Here is a 10,149-nt window from a genome sequence, read left to right on the forward strand (position 1 = left end):
TCCCAGCGGGGTCTACAAGGCCTGGGGTGGGGGCGGAGGGAGCCGAGGGGAGGGTGGTGGCCGCGCGGTCTGTGGCGGCCGGGATGGGGGGCAGGGTGTCCCAGCAGGGTCTACGGAGGCCGGGGCAGGCGACTGAAGTGGCCGAATGGGAGGGGCAGGAGGCGCCGAAGTAGGGAGGGCAGCTGGCCTGGCTCTACCGAGGCGGGGGCCGGGAGTCGAGGTGGCCAAAGGGAGGGGCGCAGGGCTGGGTCGAGAGGGGGGGCGGGACTGGCGACTGAGCGGGGACCACGAGGGCCCCAGGGATAGGCGGCTGAAGTAGGGGTGGCCAGGCGGGTTGGAGGGAGGAGAGCTGGGCTTGAGCTTTTGCCGTGGGCCAAGTTCGAGTCCCCTCCCTACGACCTGTTGAGAGAGGAGCTGAAGGGGGGTGCCCAGGAGCCCTGCCCCTGGGAGTGGGAGTAAGGAGGCGGGAACCGGACCACGCCCCCATCTTTTCTCCGGGGACTTGAGGAAATCCCGCCTCCCCATCCCACCCTCCCAACCCGACACGAATTGGGCCTTGACTCTTTACTGGGGTTTGAAGGCGGAGGCAGAATGAGCTGTCGAGAATCCAGTTGGCTCCGCGGAGGCATGTTTAGGGAGAGTTAGCAAAGATTCTTGGACTGCAGAAAGTCTATTCAAGGAAACACATTTATTGAGCATCCCACTTACCCTGGTCAGTCCACTGTCGATGCCGTTTACTTTTTTCTGAAGCCCTTTCAACTCCATTTTCTCTTTAGGGGTCCTGCAGTCTACCCGAAGCCCCTACAACGGACAGGCTCTGTGCTGTGTGCTGGGAAACCGGGGGCGGCGCAAGGAGAAGGAGGTAGATCGGGGTTGTCACCCCCACTCTGGTAGAAGGAAATACAATAACGGCCAAGCTCTGCATTTAGCAACTTAAATAGGTTCTTAAAACCTCACAAAAAGCTTGCAAGACAAGATTATTTTGCCCATTTTATTGGAAGGAAACTGAGCCCCCACCCCAACCTATTGGCTGAAGGTCACACAGCTATGATTTGAACCTTGACCTCTTCCAGAGAGCATCCTGCTTTGGAGTGGGAAGGAAAGGGGAGGGGGCAGGGAACTTAAGCAACTTGTCCACTCTCAACTGAGACTAGTTGGTGCGGGGGCAGGGACAGAAGTCCACTGCTTTCCCCCCTGAACCTGGTGCGCTGTGTGTGCCAGGAAGTGTGCGTGCCTGACAGTGAGCTGTAGGAATGCCGTTTCTTCTGCCAATTCTGTTTTTTTAAAGCAACCGTTCTTGTCCTTAAGGCCCAGTCAAATGCCACTTCTTTCATGATGCCTTCGCTATAACACCACCTCTCATGGCACTTAGAGACAGCAAATAGTTGCAATAAGGGGCATCATATATGTTAGTTCAATATAATAAACCTTTGTGGAGGGTCCAGTATGCACCAGACAGATGTCTGCAAAGTACTAGTCTCCCCTCCTCCAGGACAAGAAGCAGCCATCGCTTATATTTCTCTTTGTATCTCACCATATGAGGTGCTTTTAAAAATCTCTAGGGAACCAATGAACACGTGGGCCTGCCCTCAGGGGGCCTGCATTACATTTGGAGGAATGTGCGGAAACAATTTGAGGGCCAAATTATGTGCTTGAGAAAATAAATGTAAAGAGAGCTCATCATAGGGCTGTAGGTACATGGGGAAATATGGGGCAGGAAGATCTGAGCAAAGCCTTGAAGAGTGGATTTGCACAGGGGGAGAGCCGGGAGGATATTTCTGTGGCAGAAATAGGGTGAGCCCAGGATTCCAATCTGACAAGAAGTAGTGTGTGGCACGACGTAGGGAAGAAAAGATGAGCTGGGTGGAATGGGTCCAGATTGCAGAGGTCGGTAGAAGCCAGCCAGGCAGGCAGAAGAGTCAGTATTAGTGTGGGAGGCCAGAGTAAATTACAGCAGAATCTGAACCAGAAATACAACCATCTGCTCCAGACAGAGAGGAACATCCACTCCAGCTAAATACAAGGAGAAATAGTAGGAATCTCCTAATTTAAAAGAGCACATGACCTAGGAGGGGGGAAAGGAGATGGCAGAGACTAACTCATCAGAAGGTGCTAGAAGAGCCTTGTTTAAAAACTGTTCAGCTGAGTTCAGCTTGTGTTTAAAATCCCTAGTGTGCAAACAAAACGGTCATGGTCCTTCAAGCAGTCATCTGTCAGGGCGGTGATACCTGCAGAGCGGCTCTGGGGGCTCTGCCGGGCTCTGGCTTGGGAGGCAGAGCACGGCTCTTTTAACCTTAGTTCTGCCACCAACCTAGCTCTGTGACCTCGAGAAGTGTACTTACCCTTCTCTGTGGATTTCAAGATCAGCTGTTCTGCATCTCTAAAGACCTTTCTTATTCTACTAATCTATGTCCTAGAGAAAAATAGTCACCTCTGGTATCAGAAATAATTAAATATTTACATTTTTTGGAGTTGAGACAGACCTTAGGCCAGAAAGCATGGAAGGTTTCTCAATTTTCCGCCTCTGCTGAGCACCGGAAGCATAGCAGGTGGGGGAGGGGAGTGTTGCTATTTTCAGTGTTTCCCTCTTGACCCTTTCCTCTGGGGAGTAGTGAAGTATAATGGTTAAGACACGGGCTCCCAAACAGACTGACATGGGTTCAAATTCAGCTTCCATGACTGACTGGAGAGTGCGACCTCTCTGAACGTCTGTGTCTTCATCTGTGAGAGGTGGGTAATAAGGACTACCTCACCAGGTCGCTGCGAGACAGCGTATGATACGGGGCACATAGCAGGGCTCAGTGACTAGAGGGTAGTTAATACGACTTGCAGAGTCACTGAGCAAAAGCAGAGCTACACAGAGCTTCTATGTCTAGATTTCAACCGTTTTCTTTCATCGTTATTTCTTGGCACTCCCGGCACCGTATGTGGCTTTTAGACCGTATGTGTTTGACCTGAGAAAGCAGGCAGTGTTTGCCCTTGAAGCGTGGTTCTGCCGTGGTATGTGGCTGCACCCAGAGGAGATGAGTGCCTCGTCGTGGAAGTGCATCGTCTGGGGCAGGAAGGCAGCAGTGGTGCTGGGAGATGTCCATTCTCCTAGCCCGTCCTCTGCACCAGCACACCATCCATGTGGGGCAGGTTTCCTTGCTCTCCGCCGCCACCGAGTTTTTCACCTCTATCCCTGGTCCTCTTCTTCCCCCCGAAAGCGTAGTAGATGGTCGGGAATGTGGGTGGAGAAGAGGAGGAAAAGCTAGAAATATCTCTTCCTTTCCCCCAGCTTGTGCGAAGACACTTCTGAACACCTTCAGGCTGCATGGACATAAATGATAGAGATTTGTAGGCCTGCGGCCCTCTTGGTTTTCCGTATTTCCGTTGGAGTGCCTCAGCAGAAAGCCCCCACTACCTACTGTTGATTGCCTCTTCTCAGTTCCAGGTTGACAAGACCTCCAGAGGCCAAGACATGGGCCTGAATGCCCTGCAACCAGGGTGTGTGTTAGAGGTGGGGGCCTCCTTTGTACTTGGCTCTGGAGCGCTAGGACACGGCCTCAGCTCTTCCCACCCCCAGGAGCTCCCTAACTCCGAATGCTGTAGCTCCGTGCATAGGGGATTCTTTCTCGGAAGCCGGAAGATAACAACTGGCCAACCCAAGATACGGTCTGTCCATTTTCCCTGGCTTCATTTTTCTCTATAGTATTTGTTTTTCTCTGACAAACTGTGTATTTGCTTATTTAATTATTATTGTCTGTCTCTTCTCATTAGAGTGTGAAGTTCCATGCCTGAAAACTTTCTTGAGCTCACTCTTGTACTCCCTAGTGCCTAGAACACAATGTCTGGCACATAGCAGGAGCTCAATAAATGTCATGAATTTCATGTGAGTCAAATCCCTCTACGTAGGGCCTTCCCTTTCATAAGAAGACCACAAGGAGGGACAATGGAGGGAAGGATCCCAGCGAGGAACGACCTTCTAGAATTTCAGTATCATTACTATGGTATCGGGAATGATGGCAGGAGGGGTGACAGTGGGTGATGATGATGGGGACGGCGAAGATCAAGAGGGTGATCGCTAACACGGTTAGGCTGCGGGGGACCCGTAGGACCACAAAAGTCACCATTTACTGATCACTTACGGTGTGCCAGGCATTATGCCAGGAGCTTAACATGCATTACCTCCTTCCAGCCTCCGTGAGCCTTCGATGGAGGCGCTGCAGGAGTGCTGATCCAGTTTACCCACGACAGGGGACAACCTGCACAAGGGGACACAACTTGAGAATGGTAGGAGTCAAGGCTAGAAAAGAGGCAGTTGATCTGAGAGCACACTCCCAATTAGCCATGTGTGGAGAGACTGATAAGGAAACAAACCTAGTCTGATGGAGTCATTCATCCAAGGCCTTCTGATAAAATCCAGATGTTTAATGAGCATCAGGAATCTCGAACTGGGAAGGAGAGGACAGGGCCGTACCTCAGCCTGACACTGGTAACTCACCTCTGCAACTGCTCCCTCACCAGGTGCTGGTGGAGATGTTTTACGCTTACGTATGCTGTAGGGAAAAAATACAAAAATAAAAGTGTATATTTTAAAACTCTTGACAGTCTGACTCCTGCTTCTCTCCCTAGCCTCATTTCTCCCTCCAATCCCTTCCTACTCTGGGTAGCCAGACTGCGCTTCCCTTCAGCTGCCGTAATTTGCCATAACCTCTAAGGACCTCAGTTTCCTTGACCCTTGTCATGCCCCACCCCAACCTGGATAAGACGTGCCTCCCTGGTGCCCCCCCAGCCCCCGGATGCTCACAGCACCTACCAGGATGTATTGTGATTGCCTGTTTACATACTGTCCTCCACACTAGAGCTTTCGGAGAAGACACTGATCAATTCCTTTGCTTATCCCTAGTGCCCAGATTGCAGGAGGCACTCAAAACATGACGGATGGCTAATTGTATGGATATGACTGCACATAACTTAAGACTGCCTTCTGATTCTCAGCACCCTGCACTGTCAGAGTACCCACACTCTAGGGGTGGGGTGTTGGGAAAGTCTCCAAGTTTTGAAAATTTAGTAGAAGTGGGTAATATGTGGAAATGCAATGTTGTAGGATAGGTTCAGACAGCCTGTAAAAAAATGTGTTGCTAATTTAACCAAAAAGATAGAAGAGATGCATGGCTATGATGGATTCCTTAGTGAATGAGATAAAGAAGTCTCTATAAAAATGCTGCCCCAGGGGTGCCTGGGTGGCGCAGTCGTTGGGCGTCTGCCTTCGGCTCAGGGCGTGATCCCGGAGTTCTGGGGTCGAGTCCCGCATGGGGCTCCTCCGCTGGGAGCCTGCTTCTTTCTCTCCCTCTCCCCTGCTGTGTTCCCTCTCTCGCTGGCTGTCTCTGTGTCACATAAATAAATAAAATCTTTAAAAAAAAAAAATGCTGCCCCAACCTTGCTCAAGAAATCTACCACATCTTATCACAGGCAGAGCACAATGACCAGGAGTGGGGCGGTGGGGGAGGGGGGCAGGGATGAGGGCGTGGGAACAACGCCTCCCCTCCCATCTAGGTTTCCACTCCCCCTGCCCCGCAGGCACCTGCAAGCCCTTGTTCTTTGTTCAAGCTCTTCTCCCCAGCTTTCCAATCTGGAAGTCCCAGCAGCCTCCTTCCAGGAAAATCTAGTCCCTGACCACCTGTCCCCTCCCCCGCCCCAGTCCCTCAGAATGAGGGAGAGTGGTTAAGGATACGGATTGGGTTTGATCCTATCTGGAAGCCTTACGAAACTGTGTGGTTCTGGAAAGTTACCTAACTTCTCTGGTCCTTGGTTTCCTCATCTATAGGGGAAGATGAATATTTTTCAGGACCCACGGGAGATGACAAAAACAAAAGAGACCATGATCACTGTAAGCTTCAGACACATCATAATCATTAATATGTGCCAACTAAATAAAGCCAGCCCCCCTATAATTCAGAGCCTAGCTGGATATTTTCAGCCCTGGAAAAAACTAAAATAGCATCCATAAACCGTGCCTTACAGTACCACCAATGGCCTAGAACTATGGTAAGATTCCCGTGAAAGAATATCAGTAAAGCACCCAACATGCTCTGTTTCAGCAGAATGGAGATCATTATGTAATTAGGGTACTATCCTATCCCCACCAGGCCATGGATCTCTAGAGGGCAAAACCTTGTTGGCTTCATTTCACCGCACTACCCTTAATGCTTATAGTTGCATGGGTAACTGACCCAGAAAGTATGATTTTCATTTGATTCACAAATTGCACAAATTTGAGCACCCGACCTAGCCAAGCGGGCTACAGCCATGAATAAACAGCTCAAAATCCCTCTCCTTGTGGAGCTTTCATGCCAGCAAGGGAGACCAGGTAATAGCACATCAGTAAAACACAGGATGCTAGGTAGTGCTAAGGGGGAAAAGTAAAGTGGAGAAAGGGAAACAGGAAAGCTGTGGGATTGGGATTGCTATTTTAGATTCCGTGGTCAAGGAGACCTCACTGAGAAGGTGACATTGGAGTCAAGACCTCAAGGAGGTATGGGAGCCAGCCATGCAAATATCCAGAAGAAGAGTCTTCCAGGTAGAGAAAGGAGTGAGTACAAAGGCCCTGAGGTGCATCTGAGGATCAGAGAGGAGGCCAGTGTAGAAGCAGCGAGTGAGTAGTTCACCAACAAGTATTTATGGAGCCCCTACTTTTTAGAGAATAAACAAATGAGCACAATTCCTGGCACGCACTCAGCCCCCAGCACATGCTACTGTCTTCATCATCATCATTAGCAGTATTATCTCTGGATCTCTCCTACCACCACCACCGCCACCCAGTATCCAGCCCCAGATCTGGTGCCTAGTAAGAGCTCAGAAACTGCCTGGTGAACTGAATCTTACTGTTCTGTGTAGGCTGGGTCCCTAACCATTAACACCCTGTGATCCCTTGAAGCTTAACTGCAGGGAGACTTATTGTTTCCTTACATTGGCCTTTTGCTCTGAAAATCCTTAGGTCTCAACATGATACCAGAATTGTAGGTAAATGCAGTTTTATATTGCTTTGGTGGAATTCCTCAACCTTCAAAAAGGTTGAGAAGGGAGTCCAGCGGTTCAGATTCTGTGACCTCTGCTAAGTCCTGGGCCCCTTCCTTTTATAGGGACCCCGTAGGGGTGGAGCAGGTAGAGGGTTCATCAGTTTTAGGCTCTCACCTGGGACCCAGCGGGCAGAACTAGGGACCTGCTGTATACAACCCAGATGAGCCTTGGAAATGTTTCACCTAGAAGGGGGTGGATAAGAGTGAGGCCACTAGGTGTTCATCAGGAAGATTTCAAACACAATGATTATCACAGTAATTCAGGAGACCTGTCCAGGATTTGGAAGAGATTGAGTCAGTAATGAACTAATGAACTCCTCTCTGCCCCTCTATCAGCCACGAGATTTCAAGTCTCTTAGAAAGGCAGATCCTTAATGACTTAAGGCCCTCTTGCTCCAATAAAGCCTGGGTCCTATTGTTTTTCAAGTGAAAGAAATACCACCCTTCTTTCGACCTATTTGTCAGAAGTGAAGGCAAAGCAGACAAACACTCTACTCAGAAAGCTTTCAATTCAGTTGCAACGTGACTCTTGGTGCGCACGTATCCCACCACAGCTCAAGCCCCTCCATCATACAGAGACTTCCAAGACCACATCTTTAAGCCTGGGCTTTTGGGGTGTGACTAGCGTACCATGCAGAAGGGCCCGTTCTCCACTGTCCCAGTGTTACCTCTCGTTCCCAAACACAACCTCCCCGTGGGCAGGCTGGCCTCTTTCTCTCTCCTCTCTGATACCATGCAAGTTTCTGTCTTCTAAAAGGAATAAGTTCATTCCTCCTTTCCACTGACCCAGTCTGCTCTTCCAGGAAGAGAGCACTGACTTCAGAGTAAGAAAGGCATTCTCATTTGAGAGAAAAGTAAGACCTGAGCCCAGTGTGTTCTAGCCAGCAGCTTAAAGTCACACAGTCAGGAGTCCAGGTTTGAGACGCATGCTTCTGATTCCAAACTCCTCTCCCTTTCCACTCATCCTAACTGTCTTTTGGGTGGGTGACCTCCGAAGAAGACAGATTAGCATTCTAATTAGCATTCTTCCAAGGAGTGCTGATTAGCACCCAAAAATAAATATTTGGCATCAACTTGTATGCAGGGCAGCATGGAAAACCGGTTTTAAATGAGTACTGTGCAGAGGCAGTTCCAAAGTACTCGTCAAACAGAAGTGATATCAATAAATATTTGTCAAGTCGCTGAATGAATACCAATGATACGAAATTAAGGCAGGTGGATCTTCTGAGAAGTAAAGGCATTTTCCATTCCGGAGAAAGGAGCTCCTTCACTCTGTAAACAGATTTGCGTGAGAATTTTCTTTCATGAAAGTGACTATGCCTGCATTATTTTCACAACAGCTGTGCTTGGTTTACTAGCGAAACTGCCCAGGAGCTGGGATTATCTCTGCTACCGAGCCGAGGTGGCCTATAGTAAAGCCAGATTTTGCCTTTGCCAAGCTTATGAAGGCAAGGCCTTTGTGACGTTCAAAGGTTTCTTCCATTTCTCTGAGGAAGGAGGATTCCTCTCCAAAAAGGTACAGCCTCTCTGAAGGCTTCTGAAACCTCTGGGACTAACGGACACTTGGACCTGTTTTCGTTTCTCATCCTGACATGTATTTGCATGTATCTTCTGGAAACGTCTTGCATCAGTTCATCCCAAAGGCTGTGAAGCAGGCCTGGCATGGGCCAAAGGCTCACTCAAGAGGAAGAAGGGAGAATTAATTAAAATGTCAGGTGCTGAGCCAAGCATTTTACTTTTGATTTCTCACTGAATCATCACAGCCCTGTGAGGTAAATATGATTAAGTTTGTATAGGACAGAAAAATAAGACTCAGAGAAGACAGACCAGCGGTCTGCCCCAGTAACAGCCTGCAGGTGGCAAAAATGATACTGAAACTTACACCTGCCTGAGTCCAAAATCCATGCTCCTACTCTCCTCTCAGGGGCTTCCTGGACCTACAGTTATATTCAGCTTGGCATTGACACCTCTCTCGGTCTGCTCCAACTAGATTTATCCCCCCACATCAGTGGTGCCCAGGGAGCTTTCTAAAAAGTAGATGAACCCTCGTCTCATATCAGCCTACCAATGGAAGGGCGCTGGCTTGGTTATCTCGTGAAAGCTGCCCAGTCCACACGTATGTCCAGCCTGGTTAAGAATCATTACAATATATGGGCCCTTTATTCCAGAAGAACTCTACCCTCCCCCATTTATGCTCATTATTCCCCCTTCCTCACCGTTTCCCACACCAATTTCCTAAACTGAGCAAATCCAGTTTCCTTCCAACAACATGTACCTTGTCCCTCCAGCGATCAAAATTCACTTTGTGGGGGGGTAATCAGAAGGGGGAATGAAACATGAGAGACTATGGACTATGAGAAACAAACCGAAGACTTCAAAGGGGAGGGGGGTGGGGGAATGGGATAGACTGGTGATGGGTAGTAAGGAGGGCACGTATTGCATGGTGCACTGGGTGTTATACGCAACTAATGAAGCATCGAACTTTACATCGGAAACCGGGGATGTACTGTATGGTGACTAACATAATATAATAAAAAATCATTAAAAAGGAAAAAAAATTCACTTTGTTTCATGTTGGCAGAAAATGACCCATTTAGACTCTCAGCTCACCCACACATTATGATAAATTAAATCATTTAATACAAAAGTTTCAAGCCTAGGAAAACAGGAAAGAAATAAAGGAATATGATCTCAAAATTTTGGTGGGGAAATGGAATTCTAAACATAAAGAAAAAGTTTTTTTTATTTTATTTTATATTTTTTTATTTGTATGTCAATGATAATATCTATATTATGCCTTTACATTTCAGTAGTTCTTTCTCATTACATTGATCTATCTACATGGTGTCTTAAATTCCACATGAGTGAAATCTGTAGTTAACACACTGTTATATTAGTTTCAGGTGAACAATACAGTGATTCAACACTTCCTCAAATCACCCCAGGCTCATGATGACAAGTGCCCTTGTCTACCCCCATCACCTGTCTCACCCACCCCCCTGCCCACCTCCCGTCTGATAACCATCAGTGCGTTCTCTGTAGTTAAGGGTCCACCTCTTGCTCTGTCTCTTGCTCTTGCTCTTTTTTT

General features: G+C 48.4%; 1 long non-coding RNA gene across 1 annotated transcript in view; it reads right to left on the reverse strand.

Annotated features, from left to right (window-relative positions):
* Positions 1 to 3,187: 3,187 nt before the first annotated feature.
* The window catches only part of LOC117796388, a 9,114-nt gene continuing 2,152 nt past the window's right edge, over positions 3,188 to 10,149 (reverse strand). The window contains exons 2-4 of the long non-coding RNA XR_004620859.1: positions 4,360 to 4,538; positions 4,168 to 4,244; positions 3,188 to 3,309 (exon numbers count right to left, since the gene is read on the reverse strand). This is a non-coding gene — a long non-coding RNA (uncharacterized LOC117796388). The remainder of the gene's footprint in view (positions 3,310 to 4,167; positions 4,245 to 4,359; positions 4,539 to 10,149) is intronic.

The sequence above is a fragment of the Ailuropoda melanoleuca genome, chromosome 15 (genome assembly GCF_002007445.2).
Source record: "Ailuropoda melanoleuca isolate Jingjing chromosome 15, ASM200744v2, whole genome shotgun sequence".
In the NCBI taxonomy this organism is placed as follows: domain Eukaryota; kingdom Metazoa; phylum Chordata; class Mammalia; order Carnivora; family Ursidae; genus Ailuropoda; species Ailuropoda melanoleuca.